Source organism: Rattus norvegicus, chromosome 6 (genome assembly GCF_036323735.1).
Source record: "Rattus norvegicus strain BN/NHsdMcwi chromosome 6, GRCr8, whole genome shotgun sequence".
Taxonomy (NCBI): domain Eukaryota; kingdom Metazoa; phylum Chordata; class Mammalia; order Rodentia; family Muridae; genus Rattus; species Rattus norvegicus.
The window spans coordinates 85816381-85837459 of NC_086024.1; positions in this window are offsets into that span (position 1 = coordinate 85816381).

Genomic DNA, 21079 nt, shown 5'->3' on the forward strand with positions numbered 1-21079 from the left:
TGTGTTTCTACCCCAAATGTATCTGTTGTGGATCTGACATGCCACCTGGAGAAACCTGCCAAGTATGATGACATCTAGAAGGTGGTGAAGCAGGCATCTGAAAGCCCACTAAGGGCATCCTGGACTACACTGAGGACCAGGTTGTCTCCTGCGACTTCAACAGCAACTCCCACTCTTCCACCTTTGATGCTGGGGCTGGCATTGCTCTCAATGACAATTTTGTAAAGCTCATTTCTTGGTATGACAATGAATACGGCTACAGCAACAGGGTGGTGGACCTAATGTTCTACATGTTCTCCAAGGAGTAAGAAACACTGGACCATCCATCCCAGCCCAGCAAGGATACTGAGAGCAAGAGAAAGGTTGTCAGTTGCTGAGGAATCTCCATCCCAACTCAGCCTCCAACACTGAGCATCTCCCTCAAAATTCTATCCCAGACCCTCATAATAACAGGAGGGACCTAGGGAGCCCTCCCTACTGTCTTGAATACCATCAGTAAAGTTGGCTGCACCCCCCCACACACACACACACACAAACACTGAAAATGACCATCTTACTTAAAGCAATATATAGATTCAATGCAATCCACACCAAAATTCCCACTCAATTCTTCACAGAAATAGAAAGAGAAATTCTCAAATTCATGTCAGATAACAAAAATCCCAGGATAGCAAAGAATATTCTCAACAATAAAAGAATTTCTGTGGGAGTCACATCCCTGACCTCAAGCTGTACTACAGAGCAATAGTGATAAAACCTGCATGGTATTGGTACAGGGATGGGTAGATAAATCAATGAAATAGAAGTAAAGGCCCACAAGTAAATCCACATACCTATGGTCACTTGATATTTGACAAAGAAGCCCAAACGTTCCACTGGAAAAAAGGCAGCATTTTCAAACCACTGGCGGTCATGATGTAAGCAAATTGATCCATTCTTATGTCCTTGTAAAAAGCTCAAATCCAAGTGGATCAAGGACACATGAAACCAGATACACTGGATATAATGGAAGAGAAAAGAGGGAAATATCCTTGAATACAATGCCTTTTCTTGAGCTATTTTTTTTATTGATTTGTCTTGTCTAATATTTATGTGATAAGTTTTGTTTTGTCTTATTATGTTTTCTTTTGTCATACTTTTTAAGAAATGAACAAATGAATGGATGGATGGATGAATGGATGGATGATAAAGGACATAGGCACAAGGTTAAAGAATATTAACTGAACTGTCACTTACATCTGCTGAGAAAGGAAAAATCAGTTTTCTCTAATAGAATCACACTGGGAATGTCAACCCCTCCAGGACAGGCCTTATGTTCCGAAGTAGTTGACCAACATACAATGGATTACACAATGCTGTGTGTGTGTGTGTGTGTGTGTGTGTGTGTGTTTGCTGTGTGCACATGCATGCACTTTCATACTTTCATTTCCTTGCAGTTTGTTGCTTTTGGCTTGATTTATTTGTTTGTTTGTTTGTTTGTTTGTTTGTTTATTGGGTTTTGGTATTTTTCTTGGTTTGAGGAGGTTATATATGTTGTATTTATTTTGTTTATAAATAATAAAAATTCAAAAATAATATACCTACTTACTTTGCAATATATGATCTTATACAATGCCAGTGTATACTATACAATATTAACTATGTATACTGTACTTAAAATGACTGGTACTTATGCAATCACTAATGGAAAATAGCTGTGTCATCCTTCTTACTTCAGGAAAGTAATATGTTATTTCTTTCTGACCTTCCCAAACAGCTAAGGGTTATATGTTAATCAAATAAAATTAATAATATATAGGAAGTATAGCTATATAGACACATATCTATCAATTCCTGTATACAGATGGTAATAACTAATGCTCTTTTAGCATTCAGAACAGAAGCTGTAAATGCTATAAAAGTTATTTGTAGAACTTATTTTTATTTCCTGGTTCATTTTCTTCCATTTAATCACCCGTTTCACTGATAGTTTCTTTAAAAACAGTGGACTGTTGAGTATAAGAACTATTAATCATAAGTATTCGTCTTTTCACAATAATACTTCCTTCACCCTGGGAGCATAGGAAATATTTTGAATTATTGAACTTTTTTAAAGAATATTTACTCTTTCAGCAAATATTTCAGAATTTATCTTATCTCATCTTATTTCTTGGTAGCAGGTCTATAGCAAAATTACATTTTGTACATACATTGGGCTTTTTATTTTTGACAGGTTTTCTTCTGTAATTACATATAGTGTTGTCATGTTAGCCCTAAAACCACAGAGTAAACTGTTATGAATGTAAGGTAACAGATATAATCTGATAGTCTTTTATACCTGTCAAGTATAATCAACACTGCCAAGTATGTTTTATTAATATCTAAAATATCCTATGTCAATTGGAAAATTAAGAAAAAAGCCTATATTATTTTAAAGTCAGTGTTTATAGGGGAATTTAAAGAATACAGTGTTTGCATTTCATTTTCAGGAACAAGTATCTATAACTTTTTGTAATGAATTTTGTTACTAATATCTTTAGGATTTGTGTCACATATAAATTTCTCTTTCTTTAGAATAGGCCAGTTTCTCAAAGGTATGGAATAATGTCAGAAAAAAAAGACTATGAAAAGTCCAAAACTGATTCATACAAATTGAGATATCTTTTATGAGATACATTTAGTTAAATCACCAAAGACAGTTGGTTAAACAATACAGGAAAATACTCGATTAAGGAAAATACACTGTAGATAATCAATATTACAGAGATAACTTAGTTTCTGGAAGATATGTTTTATTTAGAGATCATAACAAAGACTATCACCTTATATTCTCAAATATAATCATTTTATTGTCTTATCATTGTTGAGTATAGATTTCAGTCTAACCAAATATTTTTTAAAAAAGTGCATGTAATGTTGAAATATGTGCCATTTCAGTGCAACTTTTCCTTATTTGCCTCATTGGTCTCCCATTTACTACAAATCTAATCTCATAAAATTACTCTCTCCTTTTCTTGCTCACATATCTGATGCATTTTCCCTCATTACTTTCCATCCCTACCTAATTTTACAGGTTTATTATTTTTATCATTTCTAAATAAAACTTCAAATGTAAACCTTCTGAGAGTTATGATGTTATAACTCCTATCCAGACACTTGCTTTCATGTGTATTATAGTCATGTTTATGCAAGGTGTAGTGGGTGAAAATCTATTAGTGAATTTTATGATCCTTTTTCCTGGAATGTACTGTTGATTTCTAATCATTCTTTGAAGTCATCTTCCTTCCTAAAGCTGCTTAAGAATATAAATTTAGTGATATAAAAATAATCCATAATCTCATAGCCCTGGATACATTCGCTATTTCTCTGAAGTAAAATTTTACTTTCCGGTGCTGATATTCAATACTATATACACTATGAACTATGAAGAGTTCTTATGGAAATAAAAATACAGCTAAAAACACTTATATTCTATATAAGAGTATCCAGTGATACTCTTTTCCCATTTTTGTATCATATGAATCAAGCTGCCTCCTTCTAAATTACAAATAGCCATCACCACAACTCTTCAAGCACCAGAGTTTTCATTGGTCTTCCCCATTTTTGTGTTTTTCTTACCTCAAAACAGATAAAACCAATAACAAGCTAGAGTCTGCCATTCCTGTTTGCTTTCAGTTTAGGATTTCATTTAAGTTTTAGACACTTTGATTACCATGCAACTAAAACTTGGATCACACTCATCTTAAACACAAAGCAATATGACACAACACAAAACAAAACAAAACAAAATGCAGATTTTCTACTATTGATACTCCTATCATTATAAACACCTAGAGTGCTAGTTGTCACTAAAAGTATGTGTCATTTACCAGCTTCAAATTTGGGTTATTAAATTTTATGTCTTGTTGTATGCATAGGGGACTGGAGTGATTGTTCAGCACTGGAGAACATGTACTGTCTTTGCAGAGGATTGCACTTCATTTCCCAGCATCATCAAAGGACTTAACTCCACCTGTTCTTCCATCCCCAGTGAATCCTTTTTAGGCCTATGTTATATATACTCCAGTGTATATACACATACATAATATACTCATACAGAGTCATCCACCTTAAAAAGAATGATATATGAAAATGTGAGAAATGCAAAGCTATCTTCAACTATTTCATTTGTTTTCCAATATGGTGTTGAGGTGGGAATATGACGCTTATGTTCTAGGAATAGAGATTACATTAGCTGAGCTTTGTATATTGACTGTGAATCTTACTTGTGGTAAAGTGTTGCTTATATTTACAGAGATTTTCCTTATTTTTCTTTTGTGGAGAACAACCACTGAGCACCAATTCTGCTGCAGGATAATGAACCCCAGAACGCCCTGACATTTTGTTCTAGCTATTCCATATCTTCTTTAATGTTTCCTCCTCTATGTCCTTTAAAACATTCAAATGATTGAAAGTTTAACTGCTGTGTTAGTTACTGTTCTTTTGTTGCAAAAAGACATCACAACCAAGGCAACAGAAAACAGAAAACACTTAATTGGGGCTTACAGTTGCAGCAGGATACTCCATGACCATTATTATTGGGCATGTGATTGCAAGCAGGCAAGCATCATACTAGACAAGTAGTTGAGAGCTCACATCTGATTCAGAGAGAGAGAGAGAGAGAGAGAGAGAGAGAGAGAGAGAGAGAGAGAGAGAGAGAGTTCTTCTAAGAAAACTGGATGTAATTCTTAAAGAGTCCAGTAACTAGAGATCATTTATTCAAATATATGAACATGCGGTAGACCAATTTTCATTCAAACCACTATAGCTATCAAAATCTCTACTTCCTCACATAGTGATAATGTCTGCATGCATTTTTCAGTCAACTCAAGGAATTTTTCTGGCAAAATAGAACTTCACTAAAGGTTATCTAAGGGTCCTATATAAATAGCTCTACAGAGATGGGAAGTTAAAAGGAAGGGATGACGTTATCCATGTCTTCAGTAAATGTCTTCCAGCATCTTTCTTACCGCCAAGTAGAAGTCATGACTTGATGACATTCTCTGTGATGATACCCTAAAATATCATTGATCCCTCAGGCTTCTCCATGTTCTAAGTAATTGGTTTTTATTCAAGCTCTCGAATTATCATTTTTACCCCTATTTTTCTATTTGTACAGGTTTAGATATTATTGTTGTTCTGTACTTTTTCGCCACAGGCTGACAAAAATGTATTAAAGAAAGAAAATACAAATGAAACAATCAGAACATCAGTATAGGTGCTGTGCAATGTAAATGTTTTAATGTTTCATGCTCATCTCTTACTCATACTCCTACTTATCATAACTCAAAGTATATTGTTAGCTGGCTTTAAAATAAAATAAAATGAAATAATTACATGTAGCATGATAAAGTTGACTTAGAAATAAAACATGGAAAATGCTTTAATCATAATATTACTGTTAGCTATAGTTCATTACACAAGCAATAATTAGGCCCTTGCTTCATTATGATAAATATTTTAAAATATATCTATTCCTTATTAATTCTAATTACAATTTTTTTTCTTTTTTTTTTTTCGGAGCTGGGGACCGAACCCAGGGCCTTGCGCTTCCTAGGTAAGTGCTCTACCACTGAGCTAAATCCCCAGCCCCTCTAATTACAATTTAATTTGTCTTTTTCATTTGGGTAAACATTTTTGACTCCTTTGATAGAGTCTTTAGCTGATCTAAATTTTTCTACCATTAAATTGGTCCTCAATTCTTATGAACCTTTTTGGATAACACAAATACACTATTCCATGTGCAGAGGGCTAAAGTTGTCTTCTGATTACCATTATGGACTTCCTAGTGCAAGGCTTTCCTCTCTGTCTCTTCCCTTTTTTTACTTCTTTCTCTATATTTCTCCTGTTTATGCTCACATAATCAGATTTCACAACATCACTGAATGAGCCATAATAACTCTATATAGTTACATTTAATATTTTATTCTTCCCACTGTGTTTGATCAAATAATTTTGGCAACTACAGGTACTGACTTCCAAGGACCACATGTTTATACTTATTTTTATACTCTGAATCAAATTGTAAATGTAATGTTTAAAAGAATGTCTATAATAGAGAAAATGAGTTGTGGAATATCTAAATTTAATGGGGTATAAATGAAAATTTTCCAGAAAATAAAATTTTTAAGTATTTTTGGAAGTTTCAGAGTCCATCACATACAATGATTTGACATGTCTTCTATTCTTTCTCAGCTAGAGAAGCAGGGTGTTTCCCACTTTCCTTCATATTTAATTTTCCTTGAGTAGACACAGTGACTTATTCAATACTTACTTATTTAAGCTTTTTACTCAATTAAATTTATGAAGAACTGAGATCACAAAGATGAGAGTAACAGGTTATATTTTCAAAAAACTCACCTTTAATCATTTAAAAACGGTCTACGAATGATTGCAATAGAAATTTTATAATTATGATGAAAATGGAAAAAAAAGTACCACCTACTTCAACAAAGGTTAGAAATAACTTTGTGTGTGCTTTAAAGAGCAGTGTGATGTTAGGTTTCAAGCATCTGTGTGCCAAAATAAATACATTTGTAAGATGTGAGGAAGGCCAGAATAGATATGTAGTCACCCTCTCAAAAACAGGTGATTTATAGTTTAAAGAAAGGAACATGTGGGAGGGATCCTCAGGTGGGGTAGTCTCTGCATGGCCTTTCCTTCAGTCTCTTCTCCACTCTTTGTCCCTGTATTTCCTTTAGACAGGAGCAATTCTGAGTTAAAATTTTGTAGACAGGTGTGTGGCCCCATCCTTCACCTGAGGGGCCATGCCTAACCTCTGGATATGGTCTCCACATATTCTCTCTCCCATTTGTGTGATATTTCAGCTAAAGTCATCACCGTGGGGTCCAGGGAGGCTCTTGCTTTCCTGGCATCTGGGACTTCCTGTTTGCTACTCCCAGTTCACTATCCCTATTGCTACACACCTCTGTTCAATTTCCTATCCCTCTGAATATCTCCTCCATCTCCTCCCATACATGATTCTGCCCCTCTTTTTTCCCATCTCTCTTCCTCCCAAACCCCCCTCCCTCTACTTCCCTTGATTATTTTGTTCCCCTTTCTAAGTAGAACTGAAGCATCCACCTTCCTTCTTGTGAGCTTCATGTGGTTCGTGAGTTGTATCCTGGTTTTCCAAGCTCTTCGCTTAATATCCACTTATCATACATATCATATGTGTTCTTTTGTGACTGAGTTACCTCGCTCAGGATGATGTTTTCTAGACCCATCCATTTGCCTCTGAATTTCATGAAGTCATCGTTTTTAATAGCTTATATATAATTATATAGTTTATATAATTCCGTTGTATAAATGTACCACATTTTCTGTATCCATTCCTCTCTTGAGGGACAGCTTGTTTTTTTTCCAGTTTCTGGCTATTATAAATATGGCTGCTATGAACATAGTAGAGCATGTGCCTTTATTATTTGGACCATCTTTTGGGCATATGCCCAGGAGTGGTATGGCTGGGTCATCAGGCTCTGCCAGACTCTGACCAATAGAGATGCGAATGCTCAGTGCTCTAGGCCAACCATCTGACTGATCACATGGACACAATGGAGCTGTTAGGGGAAGGACTGAAGGATCTGAAGGGACCTTATCTGGCATCAATGGGAGAAAAGGCCCTTGGTCCTGTGCAGGTTTGTTGCCTCTGTGTAGAGGAATGATAGGGCAGTGAGGAACGAGTGAGTGGGTGGGAGAGTACCCTCATAGAAGCAGGGTATGGGAAAGGGGGTTTACAGAGGGGAAACTTGGAAGGGGAATAACATTTAAAATGTAAATAAATAAAATATCCAATTTTAAGTGACATTTTTTAAAGAAATGACTGGAGAAATGGTTCAATCAGTAAATCACATGCTCCCAAGCATGAAACCTGAGATGAGATTCCCAAACACATATGAAAAGCTGTGTAGAGAGTTAAATGTATATCGTTCCAGCAATCACCATTCCAGAAGTTGGAAACAGGCAGATTCCTGGAATCACTGTGGCCTACCTGGAAAAAGTTTAAGGCAATGAGATACTATATCTCAGCAAAATATAGAATGTATCTGTGATCTACAGTGAGTTCTTCATTGACTTCTGCATGTATAACTGCCATTATTCTGCATCCCCAACATGAACATATAAGTATACTACACATATAAAACATAAAGATTTCTAAAATGAAAACTGTAGAACAGTATATTAATGAAGATACATATGATCAGTATAAATTTCCATAAGCAGTGTGGCTTAGCTAAGTGGCAAAAAACCTGGGAACAAATTCTGAATTAACCATTTGTGATACAGTTTTTATTTTAAATCCATTTGAATGCTCATTGCTATTGCAAAGTACAATGAAAAAAATGAGTTAAGTGTTTAAAACTCTATGTGACTAATAACTGACATCAGCTATGTTATAGTTATTTGTATTAGGTTCTGTAGTAGTAACAAGCCTATATTATCAATGATACTATGATGTCTTTTGGATGGAACTTGTTACTCAAACTAATGCCATCATTTAGATTATGCCTGACAATAGAAGGAGATAGAGACTCATGATGAGATAAATGCACTTATCCTGTGCTTATTATATTACACAATAATCATGGTCTTTTTCTGCAGTATAAATTATGATTAATTTAATTTTAAAATATATGCAAAGAACTCTAGTTCCAACTAGGTCCTGATTAAAAAATTGCACTATTTTTCACTGCTGCAAATGAATTAAATCTAACTGCCTATTTCCACTAGAATGTAAATGATGCATATTTCCTTGTGACTAAGACAATGCTAAGTAGGGACCTTTACTTGAGATGTTCAGAACTGTTTAAAATAACAGTAAATCTCTGAGCTATTTGAGCGATGTGTTCCCGCTTCAGTGAATCTGGATGACTCTTGGGACCAAGAAATTTCTTGCTAAAGGCTTATGTACTGCCTCTTACAGACAAGAGTAGTTTTCTCAGAATTCTCCTCAGGAATTCTTGAAGTGAAATGGCAAATAAATAAATAAATAAATAAATAAATAAATAAATAAATACTGTAATAATACTGGAACTCACATGGAATAAGACCCTAGTTCTGGGGTTGGGGATTTAGCTCAGTGGTAGAGCGCTTGCCTAGCAAGCGCAAGGCCCTGGGTTCGGTCCCCAGCTCCAAAAAAAAAAAAAAAAAAAAAAAAGACCCTAGTTCTATCTTACTGTTGTAAAGCATGTATTTATTTGCAGAAACTCTTGAAAATAACTACCCCAACCATGTACACAAAGCACAGCTACAGTGTGAGTCTCTCCTTAACAGTCCTTATGTTAGGAACTAAATATCCTTGTATAAATACTCCTTCAAAATAAAATATGACCTGTGAGTTTTATCAGCAATATCATGTAGTAATTTTCATATATTTATATTCTTAAAAAATAAGAGCCAAATATCTCATAATAACTATATAATATCTAGGAGTACATCTCTCTCTCTCTCTCTCTCTCTCTCTCTCTCTCTCTCTCTCTCTCTCACACACACACACACACACACACACACACACACACAGAAAGAGAGAGAGAGAGAGAGAGAACTTGAGATTTTTGCATGTGATCAGAAACATGTCTTGCAGAAATTATGCTTTTGAAAAGTATATATTTTTTATTCATTTTACAACCCAGTATGTGCCTCCATCTCCTCCTAGTACCCACTTATGCTCCTCCATTCAACCTTCCCCTTCAGTTTTGAGAAGCCCTCCTCTGGGAGTCACATCCAATTAAGTCCACTCCCCCACACACCTCATGTTGCTGTATCATCTCCCACTAAGGCCAGACAAGGTGGTCTACTTAGAGGAGTGGGATCCCCAGGCAGGCAATAGGCTCAGGGATGGTGCTCACTCCAGTCGTTAGGGAACCTGCCTAAAGACCAAGCTTCTCATTTGCTACATATGTGCCGGAGTCTAGTTCTAGCCAGTGCTTGATGTTTTGTTGGTGAATCATTCTTTGGGAGTCTCCAAGGGTCCATGGTAATTGACTCTATTAGTTTTCATGTGGAGCTCCTGTCCTTTTTGGGTTATCAACCCTTCTCCTAATGGTTCCATAAGGTTCCCTGAGCTGCATCTAATGTTTGGCTGTGAGTCACAGTATCACTTTCCATTGACTGTTGGGTAAAGTGTCTCAGAGGACAATTATGCTATTTTCCTATCTTCAAGAATAACAGAGAGTCATTAACAGTATCAAGAATTGGCTCTTGTCATTGGGATTAATCTCAATTTTGGGCAATTATTGGTTGGCCATTTCCTAAGGCTCTGCTCTGTCTTTTTCCCTGCATGTCTTATAGACAGGACACATTTTGGGTTGAAATTTTGGAAGTAGTTTCCTGTCTTCATCCTTCCACTGGAGGTCCTTCCTGGCTTTATGAGGTACCCAATTCAAGATCCATATACCCCACTGCTTGGTGTCTCAACTAGAGTGGATCACATAGACCCTCTGGGGGTAGACCTTATCCCAGTTCTCTGGCATACCCTAGAGAATGCCCACCCATGCCCAAATTTCCATTATCTCTCCCTTGTTTCCCCTATCCATATGTATGATATCTGCCTCCCCCTGCTTTGCTTCCCCAACTCTGCACCTTCTTTCATCCAGTTTCCTGCTATCACTGTCCTCAGATATCTATTTTGTTCCCCCTTCTGAGAAAGATTCAAACATCCTTCCTTGGGTCATCCTTTTTATTTGGCCTCTTTGTTGATTATAGTGTGATAATTCTGTACTTTATAACTAGTACACCATTTAAGTCAGTAAATAACATACATGCCCTTTTGGGTCTTGGTTACCTTACTAAAGATGAGTAATGAAACTCTAGTTCCATCTATTTGCCTGCAAAATTCATGATATCCTTGTTTATAATGGCTGAGTAGTATTCTGTTGTGTAAATTTACCATATTCCTTTATCCATTGTTTACCAGGTTGTTTCCAGTTTCTATTGCAAATAAAGCTGCTATATACATAGCGGAGCAATCGTCCTTGTAGTATGGTGCAACATCTTTTGGGTATATGTCCATGAGTAGTATAGCTAGGTCTTGAGGCAGAACTATTGCCAGCTCTCTGAGAAACTGCCAAACTGATTTTTGAGTGGTTATACAATTTTGGAAATCTACCACCAATGGAGGAGTGTTTTCCTTTCTTCACAATCTCAATAGCATGTGCTATCCTTTGATTTTTTTGTTCTTAGCCATTCTGGTGGATGGAAAGTGGAATCTTAGGGTAGTTTTGATTTATATTTCCCTGATGACTTTGAACATTTCTTTAATGTGTTTTGGCTATTAGGAATTCCTCAGTTGAAAATTCCCTGTTTAGCTGTGTAACCATTTTTTAATTGGGTTATTGGGATTGTTGCTGTCTAACTTCATGAGTTCTCTATATATTTTAGATATTATCCCTCTGTCAGATGTATGTTTGGTGAAGTTCTTTTGTAATTTGTGGGCTGTTGTTTTGTCCTAACGATGGTCTTTAAACTTACAGAAGCTCTTTAGTTTCATGAAGTTCCATTTATTAATCATTAACCTTTGTGCCTGAGCCATTGGTGTTCTATTAATGAAGTTGTCTCCTATACTGATGAGTTCAAGGATATTCCCCACAATCTATTCTATTGGATTTAGTGTATCTGGTTTCCAATGGAGGTCGTTGATCCATTTGGACTGAGTTTTGTGTAGAGTGATGAATGTGGATCTATTTGCACTTTTCTGCCCGAAGATATCCATTTAGACCAGAATCAGCTGATGAAAATGCTTTCCCTTTTCTATTGTATGATTTTGGCTTCTTTGTCAAAAAATCAACTAACCATAAGTATTTAGGTTTATTTCTAGGTCTTTGATTATATTCCATTGATAAACCTGTCTGTTTCTACACCAGTGCCATGAAATTTTACTTACTATTGCTGTGTAGTACAGGAATGGTGATACCTCCAATCATTTAACTACTCTTTTTTTTTTTTTTTTTTTTTTTTGGGAGCTGGGGACCGAACCCAGGGCCTTGTGCATGTTAGGCAAGCACTCTACCACAGAACTAAATCCCCAACCCCTACTCTTTTTTTTTTTTTAATGTTAATACGAGAGCTGTTCTTTAAAGAGCTGTAAAGAATTGTGTTGGAATTCTGAAGGGGATTACATTGAATTTTTAAATTGCTTTTGGTAAGACCACCATTTTCAATGTGTTAATCCTACCAACCCATAAACATGGGAGAAATTCCCATTTCTGATATATTCCTCAATTTTTTTTTTATTCACTTGAAGTTCTTCTCATACATGACCTTCATTTGTTTGGTTAGTGTTTCACTGGATATTTTATATTATTTGTGGCTACTGTGAAGGGTATTGCCTCCCTAACTTCTTTCTCAATCTATTTATAGAATATATGCAGGAAAGCTCCTGATTTCTTTGAGTTAATTTTGTATCCAACCACTTTGCTGAAGGTATTCATCAGCTGTAGGAATTCTCTAGTAAAAATTTTGGGGTCACTAATATATATTCTATGATATCATCTACAAATAGTGATATTTAACTTCTTCCTTTTCAATTTGTATCCCGTCTTTTCCTTCTTATTGCTCTAGCTGGAACTTCAAGTACTCTATTGAAAAGATATAAATAACTAAAATACTAATATCAATTAATGTTAACTTTTGTTAATTAACAAAATAAGACATTAACCTTTTTATATTTCCTTTATCTTGTTTTAAATAAATAAATATTATGCAATATAATATAAATTAATATTATTCATTAAAATTTTCTTTTTGTTTTTAGGTTTGCTTTTATTCATGACTCTGCCTATGTGCCTGCATAAATTTAATTGTGCCATATGTATATATGAACAGTTGATATGAGAAAAAACCCTTCTAGATCCTCAAGAGATGAAGTTTCAGTTATTTTGAGCCATCATTTTGGTCTTAGTAAATTTTACCGACGTGACTAAGAATCATAATGCAGGGAAACCAGAAGAGAATACTCTCTGCCCACATTTCTGACGCTAGAGAAAAACACCTAGGGCCATCAAGGTCCCCTGGGCACAGGGACCCAGAAGTAGGTAGAGGCCCTTCTGGTTGCTGCCCTCAGAGAGAGCTGAAACCTAGCCAAAGGAGAGACTTCAGGCACAAGACCAGAGGTAAGGCCAACTTTTCTGCTCCAAGTGACATGCCTGGTGAACTCAGGACACACAAAGGCAAAATTCCTCTGGGAAAGGATACTTCCAGTTTCCAGCTGGCACCCAAACCTTGCTGATCCGGACCCATAGCTCCCTGCTCCCAGAGCTCATCACATAGACGTGTGGGAAATCCTGAGACTGCAGGGCAAGAGAGACCGCCACTTCTGCCCACCTTTGCCCACATTCCTGACCAAAGAGGAAACTGTATAGGGCCTCGGGGAACAGGAAGATAGGGGCAGTCAAGCTGCAGGCGCCCTGCAGTCCAGACTGTGCCTGGATCTGAGTGGACCCGGTCAAGCAGCTCCCTGTACCCAAATCCCATGGGAGGGAGAGCTAGATGTTCAGAGGGACAGACATGCCTGGGAAACCAGAGGAGAATACTCTCTGCCCACACTTCTTACTCTAGAGGAAAACACCTAGCGCCACCAGGATCCCCTGCCCAAGGGACCCAGAAGTAGTGGAAGACCCTTCCAGTTGCTGCCCTCACAGACAGCGGAAAGCTAGCCCTGAGGAGCGACTTGAGGCCCAAAACCAGAGGTCAGACCAACCTGCTTTTCTGCTCCAAGTGACCTGCCTTGTGGACTCTGGACACATGCCCACAGGAAGAGCTGAAAGCCAGTGGACAGGAACGACTACATGCCTGAAAGCAGAACACTCTGTTCCCATTAGTGGCTGAAGGAAAACAGGTCTACAGCACTCCTGACACACAAACCAGTAGGATGGTCAAGCCAATGTAAGAAATAGCAGAACAAGGTAACACCAGAGAAAAAACTTGATGGCAAGAGACAAACACAGGAACCCAAGCAAAAAAATTAATTCTACATGGCATCATCAGAGCCCAATTTTCTGACCAAGGCAAACACTGACTATCCAAACACACCAGAAAAACAAGATCTAGATTTAGAAATGACATTTGATTATGATGATGGAGGACTTTAAGAAAGATATAAAGAACTCCTTTAGAGAAACGCAGGGAAACACAAGTAAACAATTTGAAGCCATTAGAGAGGAAACATAAGAATCCCTGAAAGAATTACAGGAAAGCACAAACAGGTGAAGGAGTTGAAAATGGAAATAGAAACAATAAAGAAAGCACGAAGGGAGATGAACCTAGATATAGAAAACAAAAGGGAGAGATAAGGAGCCATAGATACAAGCATCACCAACAGAATACAAGAGATAGAAGAGAAAATATCAGGAGCAGAAGATTCCATAGAAATCATCGGGACAACTGTCAAAGATAATGTAAAATGGAAAAAGCTACTGGTGCAAAACATACAGGAAATCGAGGACTCAATGAGAAGATCAAACCTAAGGATGAAAGGTATAGACGCAAGTGAAGACTCCCAACTGAAAGGACCAGTAAATATCTTCAACAAAATCATACAAGAAAACTTCCCTTAACTAAAGAAAGAGATGCTCATAAACATACAGGAAGCCTACAGAACTCCAAATAGATTGGACCAGAAAAGAAACACTTCCCATCACATAATGGTCAAAACACCAAATGCACAAAACAAGGAAAGAATATTAAAAGCAATAAGGGAAAAAGGTCAAGTAACATATAAAGGCAGACCTATCAGAATTTTACCAGACTTCTCACCAGAGACTATGAAAGCCAGAAGATCCTGGACAGATGTCATACAGACCCTAAGAGAACACAAATGCCAGCCCGGGTTACTGCATCCAACAAAACTCTCAATTAACATAGATGGAGAAACCAAGATATTCTATGACAAAACAAAATTTATACAATATCTTTCTACAAATCCAGCACTACAAAGGATAATAAATGGTAAAGCCCAAAATAAGAAGGCAAGCTACACTCTAGAAAAAGCAAGAAACTAATCGTTTTGCAACAAAACAAAGAGAAGACAAGCACACAAACATAACCTCACCTCCAAACACGAAGATAATAGGAAGCAATAATCACTATTCCTTAATATCTCTCAAAATCAATGGACTCATTCCCCCCCAAAAAAAGACACAGATTAACAAACTGAATACGCAATGAAGACCCTGCATTCTGCTGCCTACAGGAAACATAACTCAGACAAAAGACAGACACTCCCTTAGAGTAAAAGGCTGGAAAACAACTTTCAAAGCAAATGGTCTGAAGAAGCAAGCTGGAGTAGCCATTCTAATATCGAATAAAATCAATTTTCAACCAGAAGTCTTCAAAAAAGATAAGGAAGGACACTTCTTATTCATCAAAGGAAAAATCCACCAAGATGAACTCTCAATCCTAAATAACTATGCTCCAAATAAAAGGGCACCTACATACATAAAAGAAACCTTACTAAAGCTCAAAACATACATTGCACCTCACACAATAATAGTAGATTTCAAAACCCCATTCTCATCAATGGACAGATCATGGAAACAGAAATTAAACAGAGACATATACAGACTAACAGAAGTTATGAACCAAATGGACTTAACAGTTATTTATAGAACATTTGATCCAAAAAAAAAAAGAAAAGAAAAGAAAAAAAAAAGATATACCTTCTTCTCACCACCTCATGGTACTTTCTCCAAAATTGACCATATAATCGGGCAAAAAACAGGCCTCAACAGATACAGACCACCACAGACTAAATCTGGTCAGCAATAACAATAAGGAAAGGATGCCCACATATACATGGAAGTTGAACAATGCTCTACTCATTGATAACCTGGTCAAGGAAGAAATAAAGAAAGAAATTAAAGACTTCCTAGAATTTAATGAATTTAAATTTAATTTAAAATGAAAATGAAGGTACAACATGCCCAAACTTAAGGGACAGAATGAAAGCTATGCTAAAAGGAAAACTCATAACTCTGAATCCCTTCAGAAAGAAATAAGAGAAAGCATATATCAGCAGCTTGACAGCACATCTAAAAGCTCTAGAACAAAAAGAAGCAAATATACCCTGGACGAATAAGGGCAGGAAATAATCAAACTCAGAGCTGAAGTCAACCAAGTAGAATAAAAAGGACTATACAAAGAATCAACAGAACCAAAAGCTGGTTCTTTGAGAAAATCAACAAGATAGATTAAACCCTTAGACTAACCAGAGGACACAGAGATTGTGTCCAAATTAACAAAATCAGAAACGAAAAGGTTGACGTAACAATTGAATCAGAGAGAATCTAAAAAAATCATCAGATCCTTATAAAATGCCTATATTCAACAAAACTTGAAAATCTGCAGAAAATGGGCAATTTCCTGGAAAGACACCAGGTACTGAACTTAAATCAGGAACAGATAAACCCTTTAAACAACCCCATAACTCGTAAAGAAATAGAAGCTGTCATTAGCAAAAAGAGCCCAGATCCAGGTAGGTTCAGTGCAGAAGTCTATCAGAACTTGATAGAAGACCTCATACCAATAATATCCAAAATCTTCCACAAAACTGAACCAGACAGAGCACTACCAAATTCCTTCTATGAAGCCACAATTACTCTTATAACCAAATCACACAAAGACCCAACAAAGAAAGAGAACTTCAGACTAATTTCCCTTATAAATATCGACGGAAAAATACTCAATAAAATTCTTGCAAACAGAATCCAGGAACCCATCAAAACAAGCATCCATCATGATCAAGTAGACTTCATCATAGGTACACAGGGATGGTTTAATATATGGAAAAACATCAAAGTAAACCACTACATAAAATAACTGAAAGATATAAACAACATGATCATTTCATTAGAAGCTGAGAAGTCATTTGACAAAATTCAACGCCCCTTCATGATAAAAGTCCTGGAAACAACAGGAATTCAAGGCCCATACCTAAACATAATAAAAGCTATATACAGCAAATTAGTAGCTAACATTAAACTAAATGGAGAGAAACTTGAAGCAATCCTACTAACATCAGGGACTATGCAAGGCTGCCCACTCTCTCCTTCTCCTATTAAATATAGTTCTCGAAGTCCTAGCCAGAGCAATCAGAAAACAAAAAGAGATCAAAGGGATACAGATTGGAAAGGAAGAAGTCAAAATATCACTATTTGCAGACGATATGATAGTATATTTAAGTGATCCCAAAGTTCCACCAGACAACTACTAAACCTGCTAAACACCTTCAGCAATGTGGCTGGGTAAAAATTAATGCAAATCAGTAACATTCCTCTACACAAAAGAGAAACAAGCTGAGAAAGAAATTAGAGAAGCGACACCCTTCATAATAGTCCCAAACAATATGAAAAACCTTGGGGTGACTTTATCCAAGCAAGTGAAAGATATGTATGATAAGAACTAAAAGCCTCTAAAGAAAGAAATTGAAGAAGACCTCAAAAGATGGAAAGATCTCCCATGCTCATGGATTGGCAGGATTAATATAGTAAAAATGGCCATTTTACAAAAAGCGATCTACAGATTCAATGCAATACCCATCAAAATTCCAATCTAATTCTTCATACAGAAGAATTAGACAGAACAATTTGCAAATTCATCTGGAATAACAAAAAACCCAGGATAGCTAAATCTATCCTCAAAAATACAAGGACTTCCGGGGGAATCACTATCCCTGAACTCAAGTAGTATTACGGAGCAGTAGTGATAAAAACTGTATGGTATTGGTACAGAGACAGGCAGATAGACCAGTGGAATAGAATTGAAGACCAAGAAATGAACCCACACACCTATGGTCACTTGATTTTTGACAAAGAAGCCAAAACCACCCAATGGAAAAAAGATAGCATTTTCAGCAAATGGTGCTGGTTCAACTGGAGGTCAGCATGTAGAAGAATGCAGATCAATCCATTCTCATCACACTGTACAAAGTTTAAGTCCAAGTGGATCAAAGACCTCCACATCAAACCAGATACACTCAAACTAATATAAAAAAAAAAGTGCGGAAGCATCTCGAACACATGGACACTGGAGAAAACTTCCTGAACAAAACACCAATGGCTTATGCTCTAAGATCAAGAATTGACAAATGGGATCTCATAAAACTACAAAGCTTCTGTAAGGCAAAGGACACTGTTGTTAGATCAAAATGGCAACCAACAGATTGGGAAAAGATCTTTACCAAGCCTACAACTGATAGAGGGATTATATCCACAATATACAAAGAACTCACGATGTTAGGCTGCAGGGAGACAAATAACCCTATTAAAAATTGGGTTTCAATGCTAAACAAAGAATTCACAGCTGAGGAATGCCGAATGGCTGAGAAACACCTAAAGAAATGTTCAACATCTTTAGTCATAAGGGAAATGCAAATCAAAATGACCCTGAGATTCCACATCACACCAGTCAGAATGGCTAAGATCAAAAATCTCAGGAGACAGCAGATGCTGGCGAGGATGTGGAGAAAGCACACTCCTCCATTGATGGTGGGATTGCAGACTGGCACAACCATCCTGTAAATCATTCTGTAGGTTCCTCAGAAAATTGGACATTGCACTACCTGAGAACCCAGCTATACCTCTTTTGGGCATATACCCAAAAGATGTCCCAACATATAACAAAGCCACATGCTCCCCTATGTTCATAGCAGCCTTATTGCAAATAAAGCTGCTATATCCATAGCGGAGCAATCGTCCTTGTAGTATGGTGCAACATCTTTTGGGTATATGTCCATGAGTAGTATAGCTAGGTCTTGAGGTAGAACTATTGCCAGCTCTTTGAGAAACTGCCAAACTGATTTTTGAGTGGTTATACAATTTTGGAAATCTACCACCAATGGAGACACAGCCAGAATATGGCAAATACATTGGCGAAGGCCAGCAGCAAACCACTCAACTAAGAACTGGACACCCATTGTAGGAATCTGAGAAAGCACTGAAAGAGCTTGAAGGGGCTTGAGACCCCATATGAACAACTATGCCAAGCAATTAGAGCTACCAGGGACTAAGCCACTACCCAAAGACTATACATGGACTGACCATGGGCTTCAACTGCATAGGTACCAATGAATAGCCTAGTAATGTCACCAGTGGAAGGGGAATCCCTTGGTCCTGCTAAGGCTGGACCCCCAGTGAACGGGATTCTTGGGGGGAAGGAGGTAATGGACAGAGGATGGGGATGGGGAAGGTTTAGGGGGATGTTGTTCTGGAAACCGTGAAAGGGAATGATATTTGAAATGTAAATAAGTAATACCCAATGTAATAAAGATGAAAAAAAGAATCATTATCCAGGGAGGTGACTTTATAATAATGTAGTCAGAGATGGAAGTCATAAACTCTGATATAATGGAAGCAGAAAACTTATGTGTTTGAGATGATAACGTCAGGGGTAGTAACTAGCTATGAGGTATGTATGTGGTTGACTATCAGAAGCTCAAGAAAGTAGAAGAGCTCATTTTTCTTTTGAGGTACCTGAAGAAAATTCTCCAATTCCATTGAAGTTCATTTTGAAATTCTGATTATAAAAAATTGAATAGTTAATTAATGTTATGCAAATGACCAATATAATGGAAGATTTTGAGTTATTCTATAAAATCTAGAAGTAGGGTACATTTTATTCCTTTATTGAAAAGAATATTCTTTTGAGGAACATCTAGGTTGATTCCTATTTCTGGCTATTACAAATAAAGCAGGAATGAACATGGTTAAGTAAGTGCCTCTATGGTCAAATGAAGCATATATTGAGGATATGCCTAAGAGTGGTATTGCAAGATCTTAAGGTAGATAAATTCCAGTCTTCCTGACTAAAAACCATACTGATTTGTATATAGGCTGTGAACATTTACATCCCACAAGCAATGAATAAGTGTTCTATTTACTACCCATCTTTGTCAGCATAAATTGTTACTTGTTTTATTGATCTGAGCCATTCTGACTGTTATACAAATGAAATCATAAAGGCATTTGGATTTGACTTTCCCTGATGGCTAACGATGTTGCTATTAGTTTTTCTCAGCCACTTGATTGACCAGTTTTGAGACTTCTGTTCATATTTGTACCCCATTTTTAATTGGACTATTTGTTTTTTATTTTGTATTTATTTATTTATTTATTTATTTATTTATTTATTTATTTATTTATTTATTTATATTATTACTTTTGTTTTTTAACAGTTGCTCCCCTCCCAGTCCCCTGTCTAGATACCTAATTTTTTTTAATTTTTTATTATATATTGGATATTAGCACTCTACTGACTGAGTAGTTGATGGAAAAAAAAACAACTTTCCCATTCTGTATGTTACCACTTTGTCCAGATGATGGTGTTCTTTCCATTACAGACAATTTTCAGTACCACAAGGTCATATTTATTAACTCATGTTTCTAATAATGAGATTATTTTCAGATATTCAATTCCTGTGCCAACATGTTCAAGGTCATATTCCCTCCTTATTTTCTATCAGTGTATCTAACTTTATACTTAGGTCATCTAGCCATTTAGAGTTGAATTTTGTGAAGGGTACTAAATATGGATCTATTTTGATTCTTCTACCTGCTGACATCATGTTTGACCAGCACTATTTATTGAAGACATTGTTATTTATCAAGTGTGTATTTTGGAATTTCTTTATAAAAAATAAGATATTCATAGGCGCCTGCCCGCAGCAGCTCTCTGCTCCCAGACCCCGTGAGAGAGAGAGACCTCACCGCCTGGTAAGGTGGGCACTCCTGAGGCTGCAGAGAGGAAGAGACCACCAACACTGCTCATGCCTGCCCACATCCCTGGCCCAAGAGGAAACTGTATAAGGCCTCTGGGCTCCCGTGGGGGAGGGCCCAGGAGCAGCAGGACCCCTGCCTGAGACACCGCCTGAACCTGAAGGAAACAGACCGGATAAACAGTTCTCTGCACCCAAATCCCGTGGGAGGGAGAGCTAAACCTTCAGAGAGGCAGACAAGCCTGGGAAACCAGAAGAGACTGCTCTCTGCACACACATCTCAGACGCCAGAGGAAAAAGCCAAAGACCATCTGGAACCCTGGTGCACTGAAGATCCCGGAAGGGGCGGCACAGGTC